The 27,584-nt window shown below is 40.7% G+C and overlaps 1 protein-coding gene across 1 annotated transcript in view; it reads left to right on the top strand.

Moving 5' to 3' along the window:
• The window catches only part of ST8SIA1 (ST8 alpha-N-acetyl-neuraminide alpha-2,8-sialyltransferase 1), a 133,393-nt gene that overhangs the window by 93,142 nt on the left and 12,667 nt on the right, over positions 1 to 27,584 (top strand). The gene's annotated exons all lie outside the window — the stretch shown is intronic.

The following is a 27,584-nucleotide window of genomic DNA, read 5'->3' as shown; positions in this document are numbered from 1 at the left end:
CCTTGATTTTCCATGTGACAAAATACAGAACTTGCTATTGTAAGTGCAGTTGTTCAGTCAGGACAGCTGTAGAGCTCTGGGTCCAACTGCACTACAAATGGTTTTACCTAACTGTGGGTATTACAAAGTTCAGGGTTTTCTCCAGGCTTCTGTGGTTAATGGAGAGAGAGGGAGGGAAAGAGAGAGAGAGAGGGATGCCTTGTGAAGATGAACTGCCCTTGGGAGGTGCTTATTGCTCTGAGCTGGCAATAGGAGTGATTAAAATGACCTGCTTAGATTGAAAGGTGTCTGAGACCTCCTCCAAAGCCAATCCTCTCTGGTCTCTCAATGAGAGGAAAAGTTGGTGAGCAGCTGCTGGGTTGTACTTTAAAAAGCATTTTTGCTACCTAGTGGCAGCTTTCGATTTAGAAAGTTGTTCCATATAACAAATTTTGATTTGTTACCATTGTGCTGTAGACTTGACGTGGCTCTTGCTATCTGTTTGCTGCCACCACACAAACCAAAAATTGTTTGCTAACGAGTGTTACTGCAAAGAGACCGAAACAGGCTGAATGTACCACTTGAGGAAATGGTTAAAAAATACCCAATTCTCTCTCCCTGTCTTATATATGTACATATACTTGTGTATGTATATATATATGTATAACATCAGGGTTTACTTCTAACAGCCTACTCTTAGAGATGTGAAAATAGTTATTTTGTTAGCTGGAAGGTCCAAAGAAAGTAAAATAATTATTTTGATCTATCAGAAGTGTTTTTGAGGGATCAGACTGGAGTATTTAATCTTGTTTTGAAGCACTAAAAGTATTTCTATTGGAGAAAAATAAAGTCTGAAATACAATTGAAAGCAAGACCTGACTGTTTTATTTAGAATATATTGAAATGTCTTGATACTTTTCCCTTCCACCTCTTACTGTGAGATGATTTTCATATAAGCATTTCAGATAGAAGGCTCTATCAAAAACGTTGCCTAATTCCCATCAGTTAAGGTCAGCAAGCAGAAAACCTCTGAATCAGACTTTAAGTAGCCTTTTATTCTCATAGTAGTGCTTCATCTCCTAAATCAGTTACTCTGGATTTGCAATTATGTAATTCAAAGCAGAATTTGGGTTTGTTTCGTGGGAAAACAAAGTTATTAAGAACCAGAAGGTACTGCTTATTAGCTGAAATAGTAACTTCACATTGTTTTTATTCAAGGATGAACTACAAAATGATTAAGAGTGCCCTTCTAGCCATGATTAATATTAATGTAAGTTTTAGTGTTTCCAAAAGGCTGTCGCTCTCAGTTCCTATATATTTTCTTGTGCCTATACCTTTAAATTCATGTGAATTCTTTAGAAAGTGTAACTGGATATTTTTATTGTATATAGCAGGGAAGGCTGTCTAATAATTTGAAAGATGACATTTTGATGACTACCCATAAAACAGCAGCCTGCTTTTGGCCGCCAAAACGCTAACATTCATTGTTCTAGGAGTCAGTCAGCCCATAATACATGTGGCAGCAGCAGTGTATTATCTGTAAAAAAAGGTTGTGTTATCGCATTTTTATTTTTTTGTAATGCATGTCCAGACTCCCATAAAAGTTTTAAGTCACAGTGTACATTCGTCTAATAGGTTAATGCTATGACTAAGGAGATAGACTCTAGTAAAGTAGTCTTTGTTTTTAGGATGACTTTGCAGTCTTCCAGGGCTGCCTCCCATTTTTGGCTAATATTTTTAAGTGTTGTACATGCAGCAGTTACAATACTGAACTGATATAACTGAGAAGCAGCCCTGTGACTCTAGTGACAATATAACTGGTGTTGCCCATTATGGTTGATAAATTTCTCCTGCAACTGAAGTTAATTGCTAATATATTTGTCACCCTCAAATCCAGTCTACAGATACCATCTAATATGCACCTTGCTGCAGCTCAGCTCCATGACCAGTTTCTCTCCATTTTTTGCACAACATTGCTGCTTGATTTTGCTTTTGCCAAGGGACACATTGAGCATCTCAAGCATGAGGAAAAGCTCCTTTACCTTTCCTTGTATTTAAATGGCCAGAGTGGGTGTAGTTTCACAGCTGCAGTTTCACAGCTTCACTGGTAGTGAGAACAGTTTAACTGATTATAAAGTGAGAGAAAGATACAACCCTTTTCACTGAGCATGGAGAACTGAAAGTGGGACCTGGCAGTCGCAGGCTGAGGCCAAGCACACGTGTGAAGCCCTGGAGCTGGTGGCTGAGCTGGACAGAGAGCTCACATGTGGCAGCAGTGCCTGCTGCTTCACCCTGCTTTAGCAGAAGTGAAACATGAATTTATATCCTCCTTCTGGGAGATTAGGAGATCCTAATCTCCACCAGCTGGTGACTGAATTCTGCTGTGAACTAAGAAAATCAGTTTTTCCCTGTTTACTTACCCTTCTAATGAATTAAAATTAAGCTAATGACTGTAAAGTGTTACCTCTTTAATTTCTGATGTTTCAAAAAAAATTAAAAGATAATCAAGTAATTTATGGATGATGAATCATTCCCTCAGATAAAAGCATCTTTACACCAGTTGGTGAAACCCCTCAGAGTGGTTATTCTTCATGTAAACTTTAAATTTCTGTCCCGTTTCTATAGACTCACAGACATAAGGGCCTTATGCCTTAGGTGTGTATTTACTTAGCCAACACTAGAGATGGATTTAAGTGCTACGTGTGTCCAACCCCTAGCTGCTTGCTACTGATTTGAGGTGGAAATTGTGGAATTTGGTGCATGTTCTGTGGCTGTAGCTCAGTGCACCTCTGAGTGTGGCATTAGCAAAATTACAGTTTTGCATTGAAGCAACCCTCACAAATTTCATTTTACTGACTTTCCTTGGAGGTAGGAACCCCTAGCAGGAGGCAGGAACAACCATTTTGGGAGAACAGGTCATTACATTTTAAATCATCACAATGAATGCAAGTCAAAGCCTGAAGCAATTCTGCAAATCCATCTAGCTGTTTCTGTTTAGCTTTCGAATGTGTATTGTAACCCCATCTAAACAGGCATCCTTTTTTCTTGTCCTTACTATAAGACATCAAAGGAGTGTTGCTCTTGAGCGGCTGTCAGTTACATCTGCCAGCATCAATGTCCCTTAATGTCATACCTTAAGCCACATAATAATAATAATAATAAAAAAAAATCATCCTGAAGTACATTTAAAAAGTGAGAAATAAGAAGTGATTTGTGATCGATATACACTGCTTCGGAAAAAAACCAGAGGTATGGGGAATTTGTAGTTGTTCAGTGTTTGATAGAAGGACAGCTGCAGTAAGCCATGATGTGGTATCTGGAGGGAACATTATAGTCCACAATTTTGAATGCTCCACAGAGAGCATCTCTCTCTTTCAGTAAGCAGCATCAGCTGGTTTGCCTCAGCACTGCAAAAGCTTAGATGCTCTTGCTAAGAGTTCCCTGTTGTAGAATGAGAGGGAGAGCTTACAGGAAAGCTTTTTTAAATCAGCAAAAGTGGGAGGTTGATCCCTGAATTACACAACAGCCATGCTAGCTAAAAATGGATAGGAAACAGATGTTTTCAGTATCAAGGGTTTTCTCTCCAGTTAACCAAAAATGTTCTCTTCACAAAAATGAAAATGTAATTTTTTTGTTGCACTGATCAGCTGAGACAAACACATGATTCAGAGTGCTTCAGGACCGAAAGAGGAATAGAGGTTCTTGATTATTTCCTTCTCTGTTACAAGCAGCCCTTTCTTCCCCCAGCCCTAGGCCAGTGTAATATGTCTGGCACATTTAGCAGAGTCACAAAGAAGAGGATGGTGTGTCTGCCTTGCTGCTGGCGGTGGTTCTACCCCCAGGAAAGAAATATTCTGAGCAGTGCTTCAGTGTTGAAGGTGAAGGCGGTAAGACTACTTGGCCTTTACATGTTGTTCTGCACTCACTTTGCCTTTATCTTGCTATGAATTAAATGGAAGGAGTTCTATAAAAGTGTGCTCAAGAGATCTGAGAATGACAGCTGTTGTTTGAAATCCCAGAGATAATTAAAGCTTATTTCCTCACTGATCTTTGACTCAATTACAACATTAGACTTTGGTTCCTGTTGGACATTTTTTGCTTCCTGGGAAGCAAAGGCAAAAATACCCTTGGGTCCACAGCTAATAAGGCAGTACCTTGTTGTTCTTGGAGGCCTTGTTTCAAGGCAGGCAACACAATCAGTTAGTGCAAAGACTGTGTATGTTGCTGTGTATTATTTTTGTGGTAAGAGCTACCTGTGTATTACTGTACAGTGGAGGATGTGAAAAGATAAATGAAAAACAGGGACAGAAAAAAGAGAAAGCAGTGGGAAATGGGCTTGTAGTGACATCTGAGAGTTCATGAGATGCTGTTGGGAGGTGAGGAGGAAAGGCAGATATAAGAGAGAAAGAGGAAGGGGGTGACAAATATGCGGTGTAGGTACTTGCTACAAGATAATTTATCAGGAAACATTATGAGATTTTACTTTGTGCTGTAAGTCAGTTGACAAGGGTCCTCCAGAGAGGTTTGTGGGGTAGGGAACATATTACTTAACCGTCTCAGTTTAATTATTACTTTGCTAGTGTTTCCATAAGCAAAATAAATGCTTTTGCTGTCATGATTGCAACTCCCATTTCCAACTGAATGAAATCTGAGAAAGAAAATCAGAGAATTTATTTACGTATTTATAAATCCAAGTCCTGGAGAATTGGGCATTTGAGGTAATGGTTGGGTTTGCTTTTTCTTTCCCAGAGCTCTCCCCTGCAGTGGTTGAAAGTGGTTATTCCAGAATCTTAAACCTCCACAAGCCCATCACCTGTTTGAAAATGGATGCAGGTGTGAGTTCCAGCACTATGCGTGGTATGAGCCCGCTGGTTAACCTGAAACACTGAGGAAAGTTGTTTGTAGGTTTGAAACGGGCAATGGGAGCAGCCCTAGCAGATTCGCTGCCGTTTGCTCACCAAAACCTGAAGCCTCTAATAAACCACCAAAAATCAATCTGTTGTCATCAGCCTAGCTACAAAATAATTTGCAAAGATGTCTCCTCATCAGCCTAATGATAGAGGACGTCCTTTGCCTGCCTGGCCCTTGATGAAGAAAAGCCCTCACAATCAGTCATGATGGAGGTATTGAGAGGTTTTGAAATACAGAGAAATAGTGCCTAGATCAAAGGGGTGATCAGCTGTTACTCTGCAGTTAAAATTGTTCAGAAAAGCTCTGCAGTACTGACCAGGAGGTTTTTGTTTTGTTTGTGCTGACCCTGGTTTTTGTTTTGCCTGGCTTCCCTCTGGCATGAGAGGCAGGTCAGGCAGGCCGCTCTCTGCACCCACAGACGTGGCAAAGGGACGTCCAGGATCCTCAGGAGCAACTCTGATGGATGTTTTACTCCTTGTTAAACTCTGCCCTTAGCAGGAACCACCTGGTTCCACTGAACAGCAGCTCTCCTTGGGTGACGAAATGAATTAAAAATTGCAGGTGGGTCCCATTCATTTCACATCAGAAGCAGTTGGATGAAGTCTTTTTTTTGTCTTTTCTTCTTTGTTTCTGCCCTTTACACTGGTATTTAAAAACAGTGTAGCAAGCCCATCAGCTCTGCTTTTCCTTTCATTTACCATTCCACTTGCTGTGTTCTTGTCTTGGGTGATGACCTGTCAATCACTTGTTACCTTCTTCTATTTTTAAGTAGCTTGCCGGAGGAAATTGCCTGGTTACACTTTACTTTTCCTCATATTGTGTATCATTTAAAATACACTGCCCTTCCTTGGGAGGGTGTGTTCCCTGTGTGCCTTTCTCTTGGCTTCTCTTCCTTGGGGCCGTATGGGCCCCTCCTCTGAGGAGCTTAGCGCATCCTATAATGTGCCGTATATTTCCTTCCTCCTCATCTGTCTTATCTTCCCTGCTGTCCCTCCAACAATTTCAAACAGATTAATGGGAGTAGAGAATGTGTAACAACTGAAACTGGGTCAGGTCCCCATTTGTAATCATTAAGTGACATTATCATGGCACGTACACAAACACGTGTACACACAAGCCCCAGATCCACAGCTGGGGTAAAACTTTCATGCTACACACTTGAGCTGTTGGAAAAACTCTGGTGTGAAGAGCACTTTGCAAAGTCTCCTAAAACTATTTTTTTTTTTATCTATCTCCCTAGTGGCAATATTTTTGAGGATTTAATTCCTTTGTGTAGCCACTGTTTTGGCTTTTGTTTTTGCTGGGTCAGTAAAAGAGTATAAAAATATATGACAACCCTCATACTCTGTGAGGCTTTAGTTACAGCTGTTTGAGATATGTTTCTTCTATATTATTTGATGTCTCAACGGCGTCTAGAAGTCTGCTTTGTTTTCCTTCCTAAACTGTAACCTTTTCATTGCAGAGCCTGTGTTGGGGACATGCTATACTAACCATTTCAGACACTGATTATTGAGCATGGTAATAGTGATAAAACTAGGGAAAAAAAGGGGGGAGAAATGTCATAGTTCATCATGAGCAATGTTTATGGTTTATAGAGTTATAGGCACCAGCCCATCCTTTTCTTAATTAATCTGTAAGATGACTGGCTGCATGATTCTCCTTAATGAAATAGGAAGTGGCTGGATGATGGAGCTAACTGGTCGGTGTTTGGTCAGCATGTAGTTTGTAGGGACAGGGGTGGCCTCCAGAGTCTAGATGAATGTTCATTGGTGCTAGGAGGGAGAGAAAAGATTTTGCTAACAGATGTTAGCAAAACATGAAAAGGTTCAGAGAAATCCTGCCACATTTGGAGCCCTTGGGCATGAATCATAGGCCAGAGATGACAATGGAGAAATTTTTGAAAGGTGTTTATACTTACATATAAACCTGTGTCATTTTAGGTCACCTTTGTCTCTCACCCTCTCATAAACTGAACTCAACCTGTGACTCCCTTGTGGTTTGCACATTGATAGTTTTAAAAATTTACTTCCATATCATTGCTTTTTAATGTTTCGTTGGGAATTTGCTCACTCTGCTTTTATGATGCATCTCTCAGAGCATCTTTTCTCTGGCTCTGACCTCAGCCTGTTCCTAGGTGGTCTATGTGACCTTTGCATCTTTTTTGTCTCTGCCTTTTACTTGTCTCATTATATTACAAACCCAGCTTTGCAACAAAGACATGATTATCCATTTAAATAGTTTGCATCTTCTAGCTGGTGTTAGTCTGTGGAGCTACCTCATTTCATAACATGCTCAAAGTGCTCCAAGGTAGAGATAATTTTGCACAGCGCAATTTTTTTGCAGAGTGACGACTGTGTTAAACAGATCAAACAACGTGTTAACAATGAAAAAGCAAGAGGATGGGCCATCTGCCGGGCAAGACATTGCCTTGGGGAGTTAAAAACTGGTATGACGCTATTATACCTGATCTTTGACCACCTGCGCTAGTGCTGTACAAGCAGGCTTTCAGGCTGTGCTGATGGGGCTTTGTTTTTATTCATGATTGCAGCTGCAGTGTTTTCACTGTGCTCCTGGTAAAAATGTTTTTATCATTCCTGTCATTTTCTGCATGCTAGGCATCTCCGCACATGTCCCTTCAATATTTATTTATGTGTCTAAGTAGTCAAAGGAGAAGGAGATTTTTTAAGTTGCCATCTTTCAGGGGTTTTGGCTCATTTCTTGCACAGGGTCCAGTCAGGCTGATGGACTGTTGTTGACTCCAAAAGGCTTGGAGAAGGTCCCAGAGATTCCTCTTCTCTTCCTTTACTCCTATTCCTGACAAGTGTGCATGTGCATGTTTCAAAATGTTGCTGCTGGCCTAATTGTGCCCTCATTGAGAAAAATCCTGGAGCGACTCCACCAAAGTCAGACATGACATCAGCAGCGTTGTTCAGGCAGCGAGCATCCGGCCCATTGTTCCTGTCCCACAGCACACTTCCCCAGTCCCGAATCCGGGCGGTGTAACTACGTCAAATGCATAACATCTTTCAATAGGAGGTGCAGCCTCAGCACTTTAGGCACAGCACGGGGATTTGGATGAGGTCAGTGTTTACACTGAGAGAATTTGTGTCATTTTCTATAATTCTTTTGTCTAACCAGTGTGTTTGGTGTAAGATCCCGGCATTAGGTAAAGCATTATTCTTTGCTGGCAAGCAGATTACTTGTCATAATATGTTCAGGGTGCACTGCTGGTGCATAATATACTGATCCATCATCCCCTAAATTCGCAAGGATGAATGCAATCTCTCAAGCTAAGCTGATACATACCATCTCAAAAGTACATTCACCTGGGATATATATCAGGGTGATATTGAATTAATCTTTGTTAGGTTTAGATAACTTCATCCCAGTGAATTTCTTGGTGTGACAATGATGCAGCTGGATATTAAGTCCACTTTCCTCAAATGATGACAGCTTCACTTTCCAGAGAATTCTTACTGTATTTGATTTAGGCAGTGTGTTCCTGTGTGCTGAAGGCAACAGGAATTTCTTTTGGGGCACTCTGGGAGTAGGATCAGACCCTTTTGTATGAAACAAGTTGTTGTCTCTTTTCTTTGACAGCATCTGTTTCTAGAGCATGATGGGGAGGGGTTTCTGTGTTTCACCATCTCTAAGCTCTTCTGCTTTTGGCCATTTTCCCTTGGTCTCATTATAGCTTTTTCTGTCTCTCATTGAGCTGATGAGGCACGGGCTTTAAGCAGTGCTTTTTTTGCTCGGTCACATTGAAGATACAACATACGTAGGAGGACTGTTCCCTACCATACAGCCAGTATGGGTGAGCTTGCATCTGGGATCAGAAATTCAAGAGTTATAAGGACTGCTTGCTCACTAACATTCCCTGTTCACCACAAATGTGCATGTGATTTGCACCGGTGACAGCACTAATCCAGGAAAATCCACTTCTAAAGGTGTTTTAAGTTTGCACAGTTTCTGCCTCTGGTTCGCAAAGAATTTCAAGAGCCTGTGAGGAATTCTGTTACCTCTCAAATATCTCAGCAAGTCTTGCTGGCATTCCTCCTCGTTACCCTTCTTCATCAACAGCCACCATGTGCATGCTGAGAGGCTTGTCCCTGGCTGTCGCTGCATCTGTTATTTAGGGCAGCAGTGTTTTGTTTCAGAGCATGCCTTCCTCCTGGTGTGTCTGTGCACGGATTAGGGCAGCTGTGTCCTAGTCACTGACCAGTCTTGGATCATTCTTGCTCTCATTTTCTTAGTCCAGTGCTCTTCTGGGGCTGGCCTTATCCAGCGTCCTTGGAGTTTAACCCACACTTTTTTTTTTTTTTTTGGTGTATTTCCTTTTAAGATAATGTTTGTGATTTGGAGAGGGGGAGTGGGCAGACAAAAGATGAAGGTTTGATTTTGATCTGAACTTTGAAGCTGTGTTCATCATTCATCAGGGAATATATGTCTTTCTGGTGCTTGTGGTTATAAAGCATTAATATATCATGAACATAATTTTGAATGTAGATGTCATGAAAGGATTTCCAGAACCTGGATTATTCTTGCCCTTCACAGTTTAGAAAGTATGGTTGGGATCCATAGCTTACTTTTTTGATTATAAACAGTTCCCATGCCTTGATGGTGGGGCTGTAACTTCTGGATAGCTCTGGGGTACATTTTCCAGAAAAATGTTTTATTAATTGAAAAATACAATTTACTACATTTTTGCACCTTTCAAAGCTGCTTACAGGTTCTTCTCAAGACAGTAGCAGTTTATTCAATTAAAAAATTAGTTCGTTTGGACATTTTCTAAATGGTCTGCAGTGAGGATAACTGAAAGTCCAGAAGCAAACATAAACAAATAAAAGGTCCAAGTATAAACACAAAAAAGGATGGCAGTCAAGAGATCTCAGGTCAGGAAATGATTTTGTATTGCAGAATGTGGTAAGATCCTTCTCTGGGTTGTATTGAAGATGCATCTGTAGACAAGCATGACATGCAGGGTGACAAATGCAAACAGAGCATTCTCTATTGGCTTGAGTAAAAATAAAAGAATAAAATGAAATGTTTTGTTCTTTTCTTTCCAAGGCAAGAAAAATATTTTTCCTGTTAAGGGGTGTTAGGAGCAGCCGCCTCCTGCAGCCCTGGCCAGGCCCTTCCTGCCCTGGCTGCTGGAGCCCAGTCTGGTGCCCTGGGGTCCAGGGTCTCTGTCCCAACCAGAGGGACGTGGATTTCCAGGTTCTCATGCTCCCTCATACCCTCATCAGTTAGTCTGACCAGATTTGGTTCTCCTCACCACCTCCCTTATCATTTGCTGGTCAGGTTTGTGTCCCTGTATGCTCTTGTTTATGAATTTCTCCTTTTTTTACTATCCCTTTTTTAAAAAATTATTATTTTTTTATTTATTGAAGTGGTCCTTGACTAGATACCCTTAAGGAAGCAGACAGTCTCCCTCCATGTACCCTTACATTTCCTATTTTTCCCCTAATTTTTCTAGGAACTAAAAAGTAATTTAAATAAGAAATAAAAGCTGCAGTATATTTTCTCAGTGTAAGCCTTAAAGAAGAAAAAGTTTTTATAAAATTGTTTATTGAAGTATTTAGTGAAGAAGTATAGAAGAACCATATAGATGTATGTTAAGGAGCACGGGCAGGGTAGAAAGATTTATGCAGTTGTTCCAGCACCACTGGAAGAAGAAGTGGTGGCAGCTGAAAACAGTAGATTGAAGTCAAAAGAGGAAATGTTTTATGCTAAGATAACCAAAGGTCCTGGCAGAAACATCCTGAAGACCAGCATGAGGGGAAAGAACGTTAGGGGAAGTATGTGCTGGAAATCAGTGCTTTCTACCAACATCAGAAATCCGTTTTTGTATCTCTAAACACAAAGTTTGTGATGAATTGTTTCTTTTGTATTTGCCACTCAAGCTAGCCCTCAGGATCCTCAGTTTTTTCTCTGCCTTGATGAACCCATCCGGATTTAGTACCAAGTGCAGGTGGCATTCATATGTGTTTAATCCTGTTTTTCAGATCATGTCTCCTGTCTTAGCCCATTAGATTCTTTCACTGCTTCATCACAGTAGGAAATTGAAAAATCTGTTGAGGAAAGCGTCCTGCAATCTCCAGCACATGGAGAGTGATTTAAAAATGTTGGCTGACAATCTTGTTTTTATCCTCTTCTGCTACTCTGCAAGAAGTATAATAGATTTCAGCTGAGCTCAAATCCATCACCCAGAAACAGCCAAATGGGAGGTGGGTGCAATCCATACTAAGAAACTGATCTTACGGTGTGTAAGACATAAGAAAAGTTAGCTTACTCCCTGCTTTCTTGGCTTCTCAAAACTAACAGGAAGAAAAAGCAGTAAAAAGTTACTTTTTTTTTTTTTTTCCTTAAAGAGAATAGTTTTACTTACAAAAATAATAACTTATGAATTCTGTATGTGCTTTTTAGGTAAAACTTTTATTTTTAAGCCAATAAATTCTCTCTGGATTTTTCTCTTTACATTTTATACCAGCAAATGTACTTGTCTGTAAAAGGCAGGAAATAGTATTCCTTCCCACACGAATTTCTCCAGCTAAGTTAGACACATTCAAATTTAAAGATTGAGTTTCTGTATCATGTTGTAGCTTTTGGGAACAAGCTGAATGATTGAAATGAGTTCTGTTTTATTTGGATAACATAGTCAACGGCACAAACTGTTTTCATACTAAGTTTGGTCACTCTCTTTTTGAGGAAGTTTGTTTTAATCATTTTTTCATGGCAGTTTTCTGCCATCTGGTCTGGAATGTATTACAGGCAAGAACTTCTACAGTATTAGTTAAATGAGAGATGTTCCACCCTAACAGTTTGTACTTCCTGCCTCCTCTCTTTTTTTTTTTTTTTTTTCCTCTAGCACTGATGCTTTTTAAATTTCTGATCTGAAAGAGTAAATAGTGAAAGCACAGTGATTTTGAAGATACGAGGAGCACTTCGGTATGTTAAAGCTGATCTGCTGGAATTTTTCATCTTAGTTTCATCATTTTTCCACAATAGCTGGTTTGTTGGAAGAGGAAACGGAAACCTGCCAAAAGCTGTCACTGTGCTGAGAGAGAGCCAAATGGTACTTCTGAAAGATAAGGCAGGATGGGAAAATCAAGCTGTCAGTATGTATAGTGGAATTTAACAGGGCAGAGAATAATGTGGTTCTCATGGAAGAAAGATTGCCCTGGAATGTATTAAAAGTAGAATTTGAATCTACATGTTTTATTTTAGTAGCAATTAAAAAATAATAGCAGTTTAAAGTGACTCTGAGAATGGAGAGAGGTGGAAAAAATAGATTGCACATTTTTTATTTACCTCTGTAGCCAATTCCTGGCACGTGGGTCACAGTGAGATTTTCCTAGTATACTAGCTGAGAAACGCTTAGCAAAATTATCTCTTCAGCTTTAATGGATTTCTTAGCTAATGTGTACTTCATTAACAACAGTCACTACTCTTCCATCAAACATACAAATAGCAGTGCAGATGCTTAAAAGTTTTATGTCACTGAAATATTAGGATTTGAGGAAGGAAAATGGGAAAATAACTTCTTCTGTTATGATTGTAATAAGCTATTCTTATTTACTAGATTTCTTGGTAACTTATGGTTTAGCTCTGAATGCTCAACGCTAATGTTAAAGAAATGTAAATAGAGAGCTTTCTAATACAAATTAAATTTTTTAAAGTTATTTGGGAGCCTTATTTAAAATATTGTTGGATATTTAGAAATGTAAACCTGGTAACATAACTTTTAAATTGTGAGTTTGAGTGTTGTGATCCTAGAATTTTATTCTTTATCATCACTAGTTTTCAAACGTAACAAAGATTTTTTTCTTTTTTTAATAAGGTTTTTATGTGAACGGTATGGGTTGATGATCTGTCACATTTATATCAGAAAATATTTCATGCTGTGAAGTTTCTCAATGTTGTTGTGGAAGAAATTTGAGGGGTGTTTTCATGATTCAGGACAGCAAATCAGAAGGTGGCTACTTGAATCTTGCAGGAACTTTCCCAAAGGAAATTAAATTTGGAAAGATGACAAGCAAGATATTTTAAGTGGGAGATTGTACGGATATAGAAGATGAAAGCATGTGAAAGCATATATCACCATACTCAGCAAAAATGTAAAAATAAAGTAAAAAACTGTCGACAGTGCACGGATTTTGCTGTAAAGGGTAATTATACAATACTCTATCCCCTCCTGCTAGAGTGGGGAATACATTACTGTGATGCTTCCAGGGGAGGGACTGCCTTACTGTCCTTCCTAGGCTGCTTCTTCCCTGAGATAATTGCTTGGTCCAGTCGGAGCAGGACCAGTGCTCTGCCCCTTCCCCTGCCTTTGGTGGCCTTGCCCTGTTTTTATTTTTCCTGCAGGCAACATCTGGAGCATGAAGTTTACTTCCAGCTTCAGACATGAACCTGGCAGGAGAGCAAAGCCCTGCCCTGGGCAGGCTCAGCTCAGCTCAGTGAGCTGGTGTGTCTGCTGTAGCCATGCATGACATAGTGTGTGCTGTAGCCATGCACGACCACAAACCTTTTACCAGCGGGAGGGGCTCGGAGCAGCAAAGTCTTTAGGGGTTTGCATTTAATTCCCTTGTTAAGATCCCCCAAGACTGGCTTGTATAGGCATCATTAGGAGCCACATTGGTTGTTCGTGGCCAGTAAAGCTACGCAGCATCAAGGCAGGTCCGCTGGCTGCCTCCCTGTGCAGCCCTGGGCTCCCCGTTGTACTCCCAGAGATGGCTGTGACAATGGCAACATGTGGCTTGTTCCTCATCTCTTTTGCATTGCACTGGTGCACTTCCTCTATCTGATGTGCAGTGGAGACCTAGCTACGCCAGTAAATAGTGAGGGCTAGGGACCAATCCATGGCTCCTATGCAGAGCAGTGCAGACTAACTTACGAGGACATTGATTGAGTCCCTGTAGTGTATTTGTCTTGGAGAGAACTAACTGGGGCACCTGGAACAGAGACAAAGGGTGAGCTAACATCATTAAGCTATGTGAGCAATTGGGAATTCAGCGCTTCTGCTGGCTTTGAGGTCCTTTTTAATTTAACGGGGACAATAAATATCTCAGCACTGTTACGGCACTGTGTCCCCAGCAGTTATAAGGTATGGCTGTACAAAACTGTCATCCTGAAAACAGATGCTTGCACAAGTTCTTGCTGTTCTCTCAGGTAGGAGAATTTTTAGCTCAAGCCATAGACAGTGAAGATGGTATGGCTGTGCTCAGTTGCCTGTACATTTGACTTTGTATGTCTCAATTTGTCAAGGTCTTAACCATCCAGTCTTACAAACTGAGTCCAATGAGTTTGGAACCATGTTGGATGGGGTTTGAGAGCTGGATCATGGGCATGCTGAGCTGAAAAGTAAAAACAGTTTAATGAAAGTGTTGGGAGAAAACTGGTCTCTGCTTCTGGGCTGATCTAGAAGTTTTTTATCCATGTTACTAGTGTGAACTGTGAGTTCGCTCACAGATTCTGCAGTATAAGTCACAGATGGCCTTTTAAGATCATCTGTGAGATTTTTTTTAATAGCAAATGTCGTCATAGTTTAGAGGCAAGAGGACACTGATGATGTGTCCTGATTTTTTCTGCCTTTCTTTTCTTCCCCCACTGCCTGACAGTTGTAGCATTTGATTCGTTATCACAGGTTATGTGTTAGTTACCGGACATTATGAAACATTTCAGGGCTGCTGGAAGCTCATAAACAGCCTTCTGAAGTCAGCGTCTCTTACAGTGCTGACACTGCAGGATTTCCAACAAGCTCTTTGCTCTGCATCTTCTCCGTTCCTCCTTGGGTTCCCTTCTGGCATCTCAGCTCTGCCAGAACGTCTGGCAGCATGTCCCTGACCCAGCCACAGCAGAAACTGTAAACCCAGGTGATCCCTCCGGTCCTTTGTTCCTGTGCCTTTGTTTCCCTGTCTCTTGGGGAAATTTGTACATGTTGATACATACAAATGAGTTGTTCGTGAACAATTGAAGTTAGATTGTGCTGAAAAAGATACAGCTGCTGGGCTATCCCAAGAGATCTGGTGGTTGGTATAGTGTAGCTGAACTAGGTCATGCGTCTGCCCTGTGCGTACCTAGTATTCCGGCACTTGGGAGTGCAGTGAATGGCATTAAGAAAAACACACCAGACACCTAGCTGGCATGTATTGGCTGAACTACTTTTGCCACCTGGCTTTCTGAAAGGAAATTCATTAGGCACACTAGTAATGCCCTCATGCAAACTGTTTATGATTATGACTCCGTGCTCCTAGGTCCATTAAGAGGGAAATGGAACTGGGTAGGGCTGCTGGAACAGAACACACAGGACTCTTCTGCCAGAGCTTTGGTGCAGTGTGCTGTCTTAGTGGTTTTTTTTTCTCACTTCATGCGCCAGCAGAGTTGCTACCATCCCTCATTTCTCCTGGTACATTAAACATCCAAGGTTCAGGAATGCAAATGACTATGCTGAATGAATCATCTCCATAGCCTTGTGCATCCAGATAATATCATTGTTGTTAGTGATATGTTTACAGTGTGCTTCTTGAATAATGCAGTATACTGGTTATCTGGCATATGATATCATAAAGACTGACCTAATATACTCACTTGATAACAGTTAGTGTAAATCCATTGATACCAGGGGAACTGTATCAATGTAAAGCATCAAGACAGGACCTTAACGATCATATTTCTACTCCATTTCAATTTATATTCAAAATAGAGAAGTCTTTTAAAATGCAACATTCTTCAGGTTGTTCTTTTTAATATGAAAAATGCAGATGTGGGGGGGGAGGTAGAAGGAATGGTCTAATTTTTATAACAAGCAGGACCAGTCTGAAGAGGACTTGGTATTACAAGCAAAGTGCTGGATTTGCTGGAGCACATAAGGTTTCTGACTCTAGTTTGGTAAAGCAAAGCAGCACTCTGCACTGTGGTTTATTAGACTAGCAGATTAGGTAGGGCAAATTTTGGCCTTGAGACAAATTCAGATAAAAATATGTTGCTTGTTAAAAAGTGTATTTATTTTCCAAATCATTATCTAGACAAAGCCTCTGGATAAAAACCTCAGCAATAGCTCCCGAGTTTTGCACATCACCATATAAACTATTCTGTTCCCTGCCTGTAAAACAAAAGGCTGAATTTCACCATTGTTACTGTTTGATTAGCTGCTTTGGGAATATGTATACTGAGCTGCTAGAAATGTAAAGGTCTATCAGCCAAAGCAACTGATCACTGAATGATCCTCCCAGCATTTGGAAACCTTCTGGGAGTGTAAATACTTCCTCAAGGGGGAGTTTATGGCTGTGGCTGTCATTTGTCCCATGTGATTCATGGCCAACCTCAGGTTCTTCAGAGCTGCTGACAGACTTGACATTTACAGCTACTTTCAAACCTACAATTTGGCCTTCTCTGAAAAATATCTTGGCCTTATCAAATGGATGCCCTTAAGGTGTTGTTTTCCTGTTTCTGATTTATGCTGTAGACCCCAGAACATACCTTCCTTCTCACTTCAAAATACTTTTCAGCCTGGTGGTTGGGTCCAAATCTAAAGTTTTTTCAGTTAATGTGTTACTGCTGCTTCAGGGAGACAAGCTGCTAATGGTAGCTTTTGTTCCTGTTTGATTATTCAGTAATACTTTAAAATAATGGCTTAATCTGTGTTCACATCTTTGGTGTTTATTGTAATAGCATAAAGCATGTGGAAGTTATTTAGTGTTAATGTGATTGTCAGAAGTCCTTTGATAAGAATTTCTACTGTAATTCAGTATTAATTACTCTAAGCATTAAAGAAAAAGAATTTATTGTGTTGCCTGAATCTGAAAGAAATTTTCTTGATTCTGTAGGAGAGATGGCAACTTGCTTACCTTAGTCATTTTAATGTGAATATCTGTAAAACCTGACGTTCTTATCAGAGGGAAAAGGTAGCTCAAATGAGTACAAACCCAGAAGTCTATAATTTGACTATAGTTTCACATACAGCACTTGTTGGTAAGGTGCTTACCATCTGCTCCACAATCCATGTGATAACCAGCGGTGACCTTCAATCTAACTCCTGTTGCAGTAACGTTATCGCACCTTCGTGAAGGGAATTGGTGCGAAGACCTGAGTCAAATAAAAACAAACAAAGCTAGTTCTGGTTGTATTTTACTTTTTGACTAAAACTTCCAGGTAACATAGTTTAAGCTGTCCCCAACCAATTTACAAAACCAGTCTGTATAGTTTCAGCTGAACAACGTAGAGCTCGGTTCAGAAAACCGGCCGAGGCAGATGCCATACTTTATGAGGGGCGAGTAGTCACCTCAGTCACTGAAGCTGTGGTAGGCCCAAATTCAATTTCCTTTTCTGTGTGAGGAAACTTAAACCTCTCTCTCTCATCTAGTAGGAGGCAGTCCTAACCACCAGCAAAGGGGCATGCTGGGCTGGTGCTGTCAGCATCATCTGCTGATACTGTTCCAGTTTGTGTGATTAAACAGGGAGGGCCTGAAGGCTGGGTGTCTCCACCACCAGTTTAGATGGTCACCCTCTTCTTCTCTTCCTCTCTGATTTAATGACTGTTATATGTCCGGTAAAATTAGCTATAATAAGGGGGATTGAAAGACCCTCCTTGACTCATTGCTGATACCTGAGATTGCATTGCCCAGGTGAATATCCTGCCAGTGTTGTCTTCTGGAGTCAAACTCCACCCAGTTCTGACAATTCGTTGTTATTGACTGTTCCCTGAGATAGGAAGCAAGAGAGAGAAGGGTTTTCTTGCCTGGTATTTTAGAATGTGAGAAGGTGGGACCACATCTGAGTTATGGTGTATTATATGAAACAAGAGGCATAGCACATGTAGACACGTGACACGGGAAGAACACCAACTACAGTTACAAAGCTGCTCTGTATAATATAGTATCAATGCCTTTGAAAACTAAGAGAAATAGGGAACTTAATGTTTTGCTTCACTTTCCTCAACCAGTGTGCAGAGGATGGTAAAGTACTCTGTGACATGCCCTGCCTTTCAAAGGTGTTACTTTGTCTTAGCAAATAGCATTTGTTTCCTGCTACTTTAAAAGAAAATAAGTTTGTTTTTTACTGATTTTACACTGTGTCTCCTTTGAGTTAAGTTAATAAGGGGCAAAAAGGTGAAGGAACTCTAGCACTTTCACAGATATCAAAACAGTTGAAGAGATTAGCAAAAGCTCCAGCATGTTTCAGCTATCTGTACCTTGATTTTTATTTTTTTTTTTGATCGAGAGTGTTCTAGCTGTAGCAATTTAAATTGGGTACAGGCTGTACTAACAGTTGAGGAGAAACCTTGGCAGTTTAATCATGTTGAAAAGAAGTTTAAGTGGCATTCTCAGCATTAAACACCATACATCTTGGAAAATATATCTGGATGATCTACTCAAAATAGTGAACTCTCCTAAGGGCACCATACTGGAAGCACAGTGCTAGGAGCATCTATCAAGCCTTAAGAAAAGGTAAAAGGAAGTTGACACTACTAAAGGGCAAAGAAAAGGGTGATTAATGGAAACAGAGAAACATCCTACCAAAAGCTGAAGTTGTTTCCAAAGGAAATGGAATTTATTATAAGCTCTGGCTGATTAAGTATTTTATCCATGTGGCAGGCAGAAGAAAGCTTCCAAAAAGAACTAACTAGAGGAATGAAAAGCTAATGCTATGTCCTCCTTCCAGCAACAGCACAAGCCAAAAAGGAGCAAAAACCATCCAGCCCCCCACCTGCCATGTGTGTGTGGTCAACTGATGACCAGGTATAAAAGAAGTGCTTAGAGAAGATACAGGGAAGCTGTATGAATGCTTTGTATCTGTGTTCAATGTGGGAGAAACTGAGGAGATTCCCTTTGTCTATGGGGAGACTCAGCAGGCTGAAAGTGAGGTAATTATTAGAGAATTTATGGTATAGATAGATGATAGATGTGAATGTATTGGCAGGACTGGATTCACCCATAAGTGCTGAAGAACAGTAGTGTGTACTTCCTCACTTAAAAGTGCCTTGGTACTTGACCGGAAGGTGTTAAAAATGGGATCAGTGTTTAAAAATAGTTAAAATTAAAAACAGTTCAAGTAGATCTGTAATCCTGACATGTCTACCAACCGAATTGGTAGAGACGATATTTTAAGATAGTATTAGTCAATACCTGGATAAATATATGTCCTCTTGTGAAGAGTCAGCACTGTTGAGTCCAAGGGAAATTTTATCTTGTAAAACTTTTGGAGTTCTTTAAATAGATGCATATGGATAAGGGTAATCTATATCCAGTAGATAAAGTCTATTTGCATTTTTAAAAGGCTTTTAACAAAGGGATCGAGGCAATCATGACATAAGAGGGAAGGTATTGGTAAAATATTTGGTTAGAAGGATGTGGAGAATAAGAGATTAGGCAAATATTTGGAAGTAAGATTCACTGGGGTTATTGCATTGACAAACTATACCTGTATCAGGAAATCTTCTGAGCTGAAAAGACTTGGATGTGCAGTTTAAAAGATACTGGTTATGTTCTTAACTCTTCCCTAGGTATCCACATATGAGTTGCGGAGTGAAGCGCGAGCTCTTTCAAAGATTCAGTGTGCAGCAAATGAACGCATCTCTAACACTGTTGGAAGCCTTGAGAAGCATCTACTAATGCTTCTAGGCATAATTGAACAGCACCAGTATTGCTGAGAAATATTGGTCTAAATTGATAATAGATGAAAGTAAAGTATTTTTCTTCAGAAGGGACATTCCAAAAGCTCACTGAAGGTAGTGACTTCAGAGTCTACAGCTGTAGTCCTTGGGCATGCCTGAATTTTCCTGGCTCAGTTCCAGGGATTTTACTAATGGCATGAGCTCTTGTGCCAAGAACTGGAAGAGACTTCCTTGTCTGTTAAGCTGCGGTTTGTTTCTCTCTTTTTCTTTTTAACCTCGTGTTTGGCTTCTGCTAATCTAACTGCTCCAGACCAATTTATCACCTCTGCTGCTTATACTCAGGTGGCCACTAGTTCATTGCTCAATTGCAATGCTCATTGCCCTAGGGATGCAAAACAGGTGAGGTTGCCCAGAGAACACGGCTAATAGAGGAAATAGAGATCTTCTTCTGCATATTTTAGAGTTGTGTGAATCGATTTTACCCATCTAAAATATTGTGGATTCATCACATATTCCTGTGGGCTCTGAACAACTGATTTTATTAAGCTTTTAGTTATCAGTGTTGTTTAATAAGGATCTGCACTCCAGCTGCAGGCCATGTGGCATGATCTCAGAGATCCCTAGTGATGCATGTACTATAGTTTAAAAAAAATCCTCATATACTTAAAAAAAGAGCCTATCCTATTTACAGTTGTCGCCATAATGCCTGTCAAAGCACCTACTGTTTTAAATAATTTCTCTTCAGTCTACCCTTTTTGTAGCACAGAGCATCTTTAAAAAGAAGACACATTCAATTCAAATATTGCTTATTTCTCTCTCTGTCCAGTTCTCTAAGAGGTTGAAGAGAGGATATAGTCGAATGTCACCTTCACTGACACTTGCAAATTATTAATATGCGAAGGATGTCATAATGTTAAAGAGAAAACTCAAAAGACTTGGCAGAAGTATTCTCAGCTATGAATAGATCTTTCGTGGCTGTATTATTTGGTATGTTTTATACTTGAGTTACAAATCATATAAAGCCAGCATGAACAGACAGGAAAGCGCAGTGTTAATTAGCTATGTGTTTGCTGCAGTGCTGTTGTGGGCAGTGATTTACAGACAACCGTGTCTGGATAGTAGATGGGTAAAAGATCTAGATGTGCAGGAGATACTGCACCCTGTTTGGTTGCTGTCCCAGACACAGCAGACTGTCTTAGAGAACCTGCGTTAATCAAAAGTAAATCTCTTGAAGACTCTGGACTTTGTTGCAGTTCTTTTTCCCATTGAAACCTGAGAAAATGTGTGATCTGGTTATGTTCCTTTTCACAGGCTCGCTCTGTCATGCAGTCCAATGAAACTAAATGCTAAAGATACCAGACTTAGTTCTGTGTTGAGTTTTTTTCTAGCTGATTTAATTGGTTCTCTATTTCTCATCCTCCAGACTTTCATCTGTAAAAGCTGTGAAGAATGCAGAAGATTTAGAAATACTAGGCAGCAATTTCATTTTGACAATACAAGTAGTTTACAGCCATGCTGTTCTGCCTATCCTTTTATATTATTTCCATTTGTGTGCGACTTTAGCAGCCACAGTCTTGAAAGAGTCAAACTAAGATGAACAGCTCATCTTTTGAAAGCTAAGATTCAAGCTGTCAGATAACAGAAAGAATTGATGTTTAGCTCTGCTGGTTTTGGAAAGAGTAGCTATTAAAAGCACATTCTAATTTGAGTTGGCAGAATAAGGATCACACAGAGTCCCAAAATACCAGTGAACACTGATTTTAATGTTTCATTGCTTTGGTGTATAGGATAGCTCTCTGTTCCATTGAAAAACAGAAAGTCAGCTTTCCCTTGGCACTATATATAGTATTCCCAGGGTGACAGCGTAAGAGCAGTAATGGGTGGAGGTTTAAAAAAAAAACCCTAATTAATACTGAATTCAATCAGAAGGGGAGCCTGTCACTTCATGGGGATTAGAGCCTACCTCTGCAATGTCTAGCTGGACTTTGAGTGCACTGTATTATTCTGAAGGACGTGCTGAGGTCAGCATGTCATTAACAAACACGCTGGTGGAGAAAGATGTAGTCTGCAGTCACTGTGGAAAGGATGTGTTTCCTTGCTTTTGAGTCTTTGGAGCTGATGGTGGGAGTAACCAGAATCCCTGACCTGGAAAATGCCATTAAAAAGGTGTATAAAAAGGAGAATCAGGATAATCTGTTTGTCTTTAATCTTTGGGACCAGAGACGAGAGGAATACACAGGTTCTTAGAGACTGAAAGCCCCTGTCCATAAAAAAAGAGGAGTCAATGTGGGGTCTCACCAGGCTGCAGACTGTGCCTAAGGAATTAGCTGAAGTGAGTTTTGGAGACAGTCGTACCCTGAGAGGAGGGAGCATCTCCGCTGGGAGTCTGAGTGGAAGATTTGCTGTCTTTGGGTCCATAAAGGGTAGTCAGGTAAAGGAGAGAGGAGGGCAAAAGGAAAGGAAAAGGTGTGAGTAGCATCACCCCGTCCATGCCACCAGCTCTCAACTGGGTGACCATGGTGCCCGTGGAAGGGGAGAATTCCTTCTGCTGAAGCTGGTTGAAATGAGTTTAAACAAAGCACTGGGGATCTGCCACAGGAATAAAAGCCACCTGCATTGATGGAGAATGTTTGGCATCTGTAATAGTATTAGTTTAATGATCAGTCTTTATGACTGATCATATTACTTCATGCCTTTTCTAATCACTCTGAAGTGCATTGCAGGCCTGAATTTTTTTGTCTGAAGCTCCGAGCATACCTCCAGTGAGATAAGAGTTGGTTTTGCTGTTGACTTTAATGGGATTATAATTGAATCTTAAATCAGGTAGCTGTTCTTAGGTTAAGTGAACGGTGGCATGTATAGTTGGGGAAACTCTGATAAAACAAGAAAGGGTGTCAATTTTTAGTACTTTCAGTGCTTGTTTCTGGCTCCCTGTGTGGACAAGTAGAATTAGCCTACGTTGCACCTAGTGCATGCCAAAAGTGCCTATGTGGAGAATGAGCTCACGGAAACTAGTGTGATGTTAATTCAGAAACAGTCTGTGTTTTAGCAACACTGGCTACATAAGCCTCGAAGGGGCAGATAATCAAGAAGTGCATGTTATGAACAAGAGCACAGGGCATTAAGGAGTGCATCACTCTTTGAAAGCATAAAAGCAGTCTGAGTAATGAGTGCAGTGAAACTCCTCTGTCAGTGCAGTGGAGGTTCAGATGTGTGGTTGCAAGCTGACTTCTTGTGATCTCAGCTGTAAGCATATTCCAACAGCTGCAGCAAATTGCTAAATCATTTTTAGATAATGCTGACATCAGATTATCTAAATAATTTTTCTAAGGTTATCCTTTGCCATAGGGACAAATACATAAGTCTTTATATGCTTCTTGCTCCATTCCCTTGAGCTCTTTTAAAAATAATATATTAGTGTTTTGGCATCTGAGCAGTTCCCCTCATTACTCAATCTTTTTTTTTTTTTTTTTTTTTTGATAAACCAACTTGCAATTAATCCAGAGTGCTGAATTTGTGACTTTGCAGATGCCAACATAGTAAATAACTGGGGTATCATCACAGGCATGAGATAGTGACTCTCCGGGGAGATCAAAAAGCAACTAAGATGCAAGAAAATGTTGCCATTGTTAACTGCAAACAGGTTAGCTCAATGTCACTGCATCAAATTCTTTGTGGTTACTGGAAATCATCTCTTAGTACCAGAGAGCAGTCCTGTCCCCGAATATCTGCTAAAGAACATCAATAAGAATATTAAAAACAGATTAAAAATAAAACCCAAAACAATTAATGCTCTTAAGTCTTTGATTGTACTGTCATGACAATGTACTGTGGCAATTTTCTCTTGAATGCATCATTCTATCTGGAAGAGTAGAGCAGAGCATTTGACAGAACTCTACAGCTGGTATCAAGGAAATTATTTCTCTGATATCAGTGCAGCCTACACATGCCTGTTGAATGTTGTGCTTTTTAAGATCATCTGTCATATGTACCTGACAGCAAAAATGTGTTGTTGATGATTTTATTTGCTTGGTGTCCATTAATGAGAGTAGAGGAAGTAAAACGCCCAGGCTGATCGTGCCTTGATCTGCTATCACCAGCATTCACAGTCATCGGCACCCCTCTGGGCTGCCGTCAAGCTGCCGGGACGCATTACTGCAAATTACTGAGCAACTTGTGTAGTCCTCAGGTGCTGCTCAGGGCTTGGGATATTCCAGATCCAGTTTCATCTAAATGCTGGCAACCCACCACATGTTTGAGTGAGCTTGACTGCAGAAGGTCAGAGGACAACCTTGAAAGCAGCTCAGCCGTTTTTTGCTCAGAGCTGAGCTGGGGAGGTAACGTTGCCTGAGATGCACTCTTGCACGAGGGGCTGGATCATTTGATGCTTTTCTTTTGACACCCGGTGCATGGGCAGGAGTTGCACAGCTTCTGGGCTCTGCCACTGAGAGTGCTGATGTTCGAAGCATGTCAGGTAGAGGCGAGCACTAACGAGGAACCGGCGGTTCCTCATTCAAAGAAGGCTGGGTGAGGATTGGCATGAGGGAGGACGTTTGTGCCCATCTGGATGTGAGGACTGCACCAGGCTGGCAGCGTCCATGCCAGGACGAGCAGGAACAAAACCTGTCATCATGCTTGCATGTGCACTACAGAGCTGGTCAGCTGCAGGGGAAAAGCCCGCCTGGTCTCTGTCAGGCGTAGAGTAGCCTCCTCGCTGTCTGCTGGATGGATGTGGTATGGTACCCTCAAAGCCACAGCTGGAATGGAGTTGCTCGCAGGATCCCCTTGTCTGGATCGGGAGTTAAAGGAAAATATACTTGAGTTTCCAGAAACTTGCTGATGCACAGCGTTTGTCCCCAGAATTCTCAGCCTCTGACTAGCCTGTGAAATGTCAAGAAGCTGGACAGGGTTCCTATTTTTACAGATGGGAAATAGAAAATTTCATTTGCTTCTAATATCTCCCCTCAGGAGGAGCGCAAGATGGGCAACAGCTTTTTGGCTGTGTTAGGCCCTCAGACCAACTGTAATCAGCATGTTTTATGTTTCTACATGGGCTCCTGGCCACCCGTATAATGTCCATCTGTTGAACTGGGCGTGACGCCTACCGACACCGCCGTCCAGATCATTTGCGTGAGGCGCGGGCTCCCAGGAAGTGATGTTCCTGAGGGACGGTTTGCAGCAGCATGACAAGTGCTGTCCCTTCTGTGTGAAGTCCCTCCCATGCACCGCGCTCACGGCAGTGCCGTTCACTTCTCGTTACTTTAAGGCATTTGGGGAGATTTCATCTAGAAGAAATGTAAACGCGTTGTGGCAGTGATAGCAAATGAATATTCAGAGACAGTCCCTGGCCCTCTGTGACTGCATCTGAGCAATTTTAATGTATTCGTCCTAGAGCTGTGCAGTGCTTTTCTGTGTATGGTAAATTTGCTGAAAAATGCAGTTTTGGAATAACCACATCTATTTGCCATCTGAAGTGAAATTTGTTAACTGGTTTTAAGTGGGAAATGACATGGTGAAACTGGCTTCCAGGAGTGACAGAGGATCTGTTTGTGCCTACCCCTCAGCCAAGGTGCAAGGACCCCATCGCATCAAGCTGTGTGCTTCAGTTCCCTTTACTGTGAAAGGAAGTTTGAACCTGCCATCTCCCTCCTCCCAGTGGGTGTCCCAAGCTATGGGCAGGGTGATAGTCTGAGAGCCTGCTGCTAGTCTTATTCTACCTTCTATAAGCAATTATAGTTATTAGAACAGGGTTTGGATACTGAGGCTCTAAGCACCTGAGTATTGAGAGTATTAAACTAGGGATTTTTTTTTTAACGCTCCATGACTGTGCCCTGATGGAAATGGAAAAGTCTGATAGGATGGACCCAACTCCTGTACCTGATAATCTGACACGTTGTCTTGCTACTTCTTTGGAAGAGAAGATGGTAAAGGCTGTTTTGGGGAACAGTTACTTACAGGGCTGATAGTAATGGAGTGAGAGGGCCCATATGAGAAGGTACAGCCAGACAATTAATTTCTGTCACAGCACCTTGGTCGTGGCTGGCCTTCTATATTCAGCTGTGCCTTGTCTATTTCTACAGAAAAGAATGCAAATGCAATAAGTTATGAAATTATTTTTATTGTTTTGTTTTGAATGTTCAGGTTGAGTTGATTTCTTGCTCAGAAGACAGCGGATTTGTCTACATTAGCAAATAGCACCTGCAGTAGGAGCAGATCTGCAGAGCAAAACAGTAATGAAGATCAAGCCAGAGGATTTACTTCAAAATACCTTTATTCTAATTGCACTTGAAGGAAATTTTGAAAGAAACTTGTAGCAGATCAGGAGACCAAATATGGCATGTTGAAAATGTCAACAAAACCTTTCAACTTATTAGGAATATTTCAGGTTTTCTGCCAAAACAAAATCTTCAAAAAACCTGGAACGTGTTCATGAGACATTTCAATGCTGTTGAAGCTGTATTTTTTGTTTGGAAGTGTTTCAGCTGAAACTTTATCTAGTGCTTCTTGAGGTCATCTGGTATCCTACTTAAACCAATGTATCTTGCTATGTGTATGATTCTTGCTGTTGTTTCACAGAGGTCTATACACAAAATTATCTCTTCATAATACTTCAAAAAAGGTATTCCTATACCTATCTCTCTGCCTGCACCACAGAAGAGAAAAAAACCCAGTGCTGCTGTCTCAACTTGCTGTTCTAACTCCTCTGCTGCGTGACTATGAAATCAGTCATGACACATTTACCTTAACTGCAGGAAACTGAGAGTGAGGGGGCAGCAACAAAGGGCAAGCTGGGCATTTGGGAGCTGAGAAAAAAAATTAGGGATCAGGAGAGCAACCCAGCTGCAATGAAAGGAGTGCGTGTGAGGCTTGTGCAGAAGTGCCTTTTAATGTAGTAAACTTTGTGTGCATGCTGAAGGCTATAGATGCTGTCATGTGGTAAAGGTGGGGAGGGTTTACTGGCATTCTGAAGATTGCGTGGACTCTGGGAAGAAAGCAGATTATCGAGACTAAAATCATAGTGACTTTCTCATGCAAAAGTGTCCTCCAGTGCAGTCTGCACCTAAGGACAGCAAGTGCTCCTGTTACTTTGCAAGTTTGTGGTTTAGGTAATGGATTGTACTCATGGCTCTGGCTGACGTCCATATCAGTTACATCCAATGTTACATATTTGGGATACTTTAATATTTCACTGAGATGCGATTTGTTTAGTGTCGGATGTCAGGACAGGTCAAACATCAGTGCAGGTTTTGGTGTGTGTGAGTGACCTAAGATTTCATGCCAGATGTCTCATTCATCTTGGCATATCCAGAAGCATATGGCAAGGAAAGGTTATAGTCTTGACAGAATACTGGTTTTGGAGTAGTATAGAAGCCTAACATCAGGGATAAAATAGACATCAGCAAATTGCTATTGGCAATTTAACAAACTAACCTGATGTAGTTTTTATATCAAGAGATGAGAAGATTTATCATATTAGAGGAACAATCTGTACATATACATTGCCTTCTTCATAGTTGCCAACTAGTTTCTCCTTTAACTTGCATGCTACAAATACCATCTGCTTTTAAACCTAATCAGTGTGTAAATCCTGCTGTCTTAAACACCAACTCTGAATATTGTTTGGTGCCTGTTGCTAGATTTTTGTGGTGCCACTTATCCTAAACAATTAATTGATTTCTGTTTTACTTGTTTGTAACAAAGTGTGTTCTTTGAGATTTCTCTCTGCTCCAGAAGAAGAATTAACTACTATGGTAGTACAACGCAAATCGCTATACAGGCATAACAAAAACAATTCTTGTAAGTTTTAGAAGTCCGAAGTTTCTATTTAAATATTTCTTGGTATTGCTTGTTCAGCATGTAACTTGGATTCTTTTTTGTATGCCTTTAAGAAGCAAGAGCAACACAGACTATAAAATTTCTTTTAAAGATTCCTGTGCCTGAAAATGTAAGTTGGTTTTAGGACAGAAAGAAAAATGTCACTAAAAATGATTGATTTGCAGGAAAACTGTCAGTGTTCATTATGGGTTTTTTGAAAAGGTGAAATCAGAAATGTTAGGATTTTGGAGTTAGCAGGATACCA

The sequence above is a fragment of the Tyto alba genome, unplaced genomic scaffold, assembly GCF_018691265.1.
Source record: "Tyto alba isolate M040663 unplaced genomic scaffold, T.alba_DEE_v4.0 Super-Scaffold_21, whole genome shotgun sequence".
NCBI lineage: Eukaryota > Metazoa > Chordata > Aves > Strigiformes > Tytonidae > Tyto > Tyto alba.
This window is presented reverse-complemented; position numbering and strand designations above follow the sequence as displayed.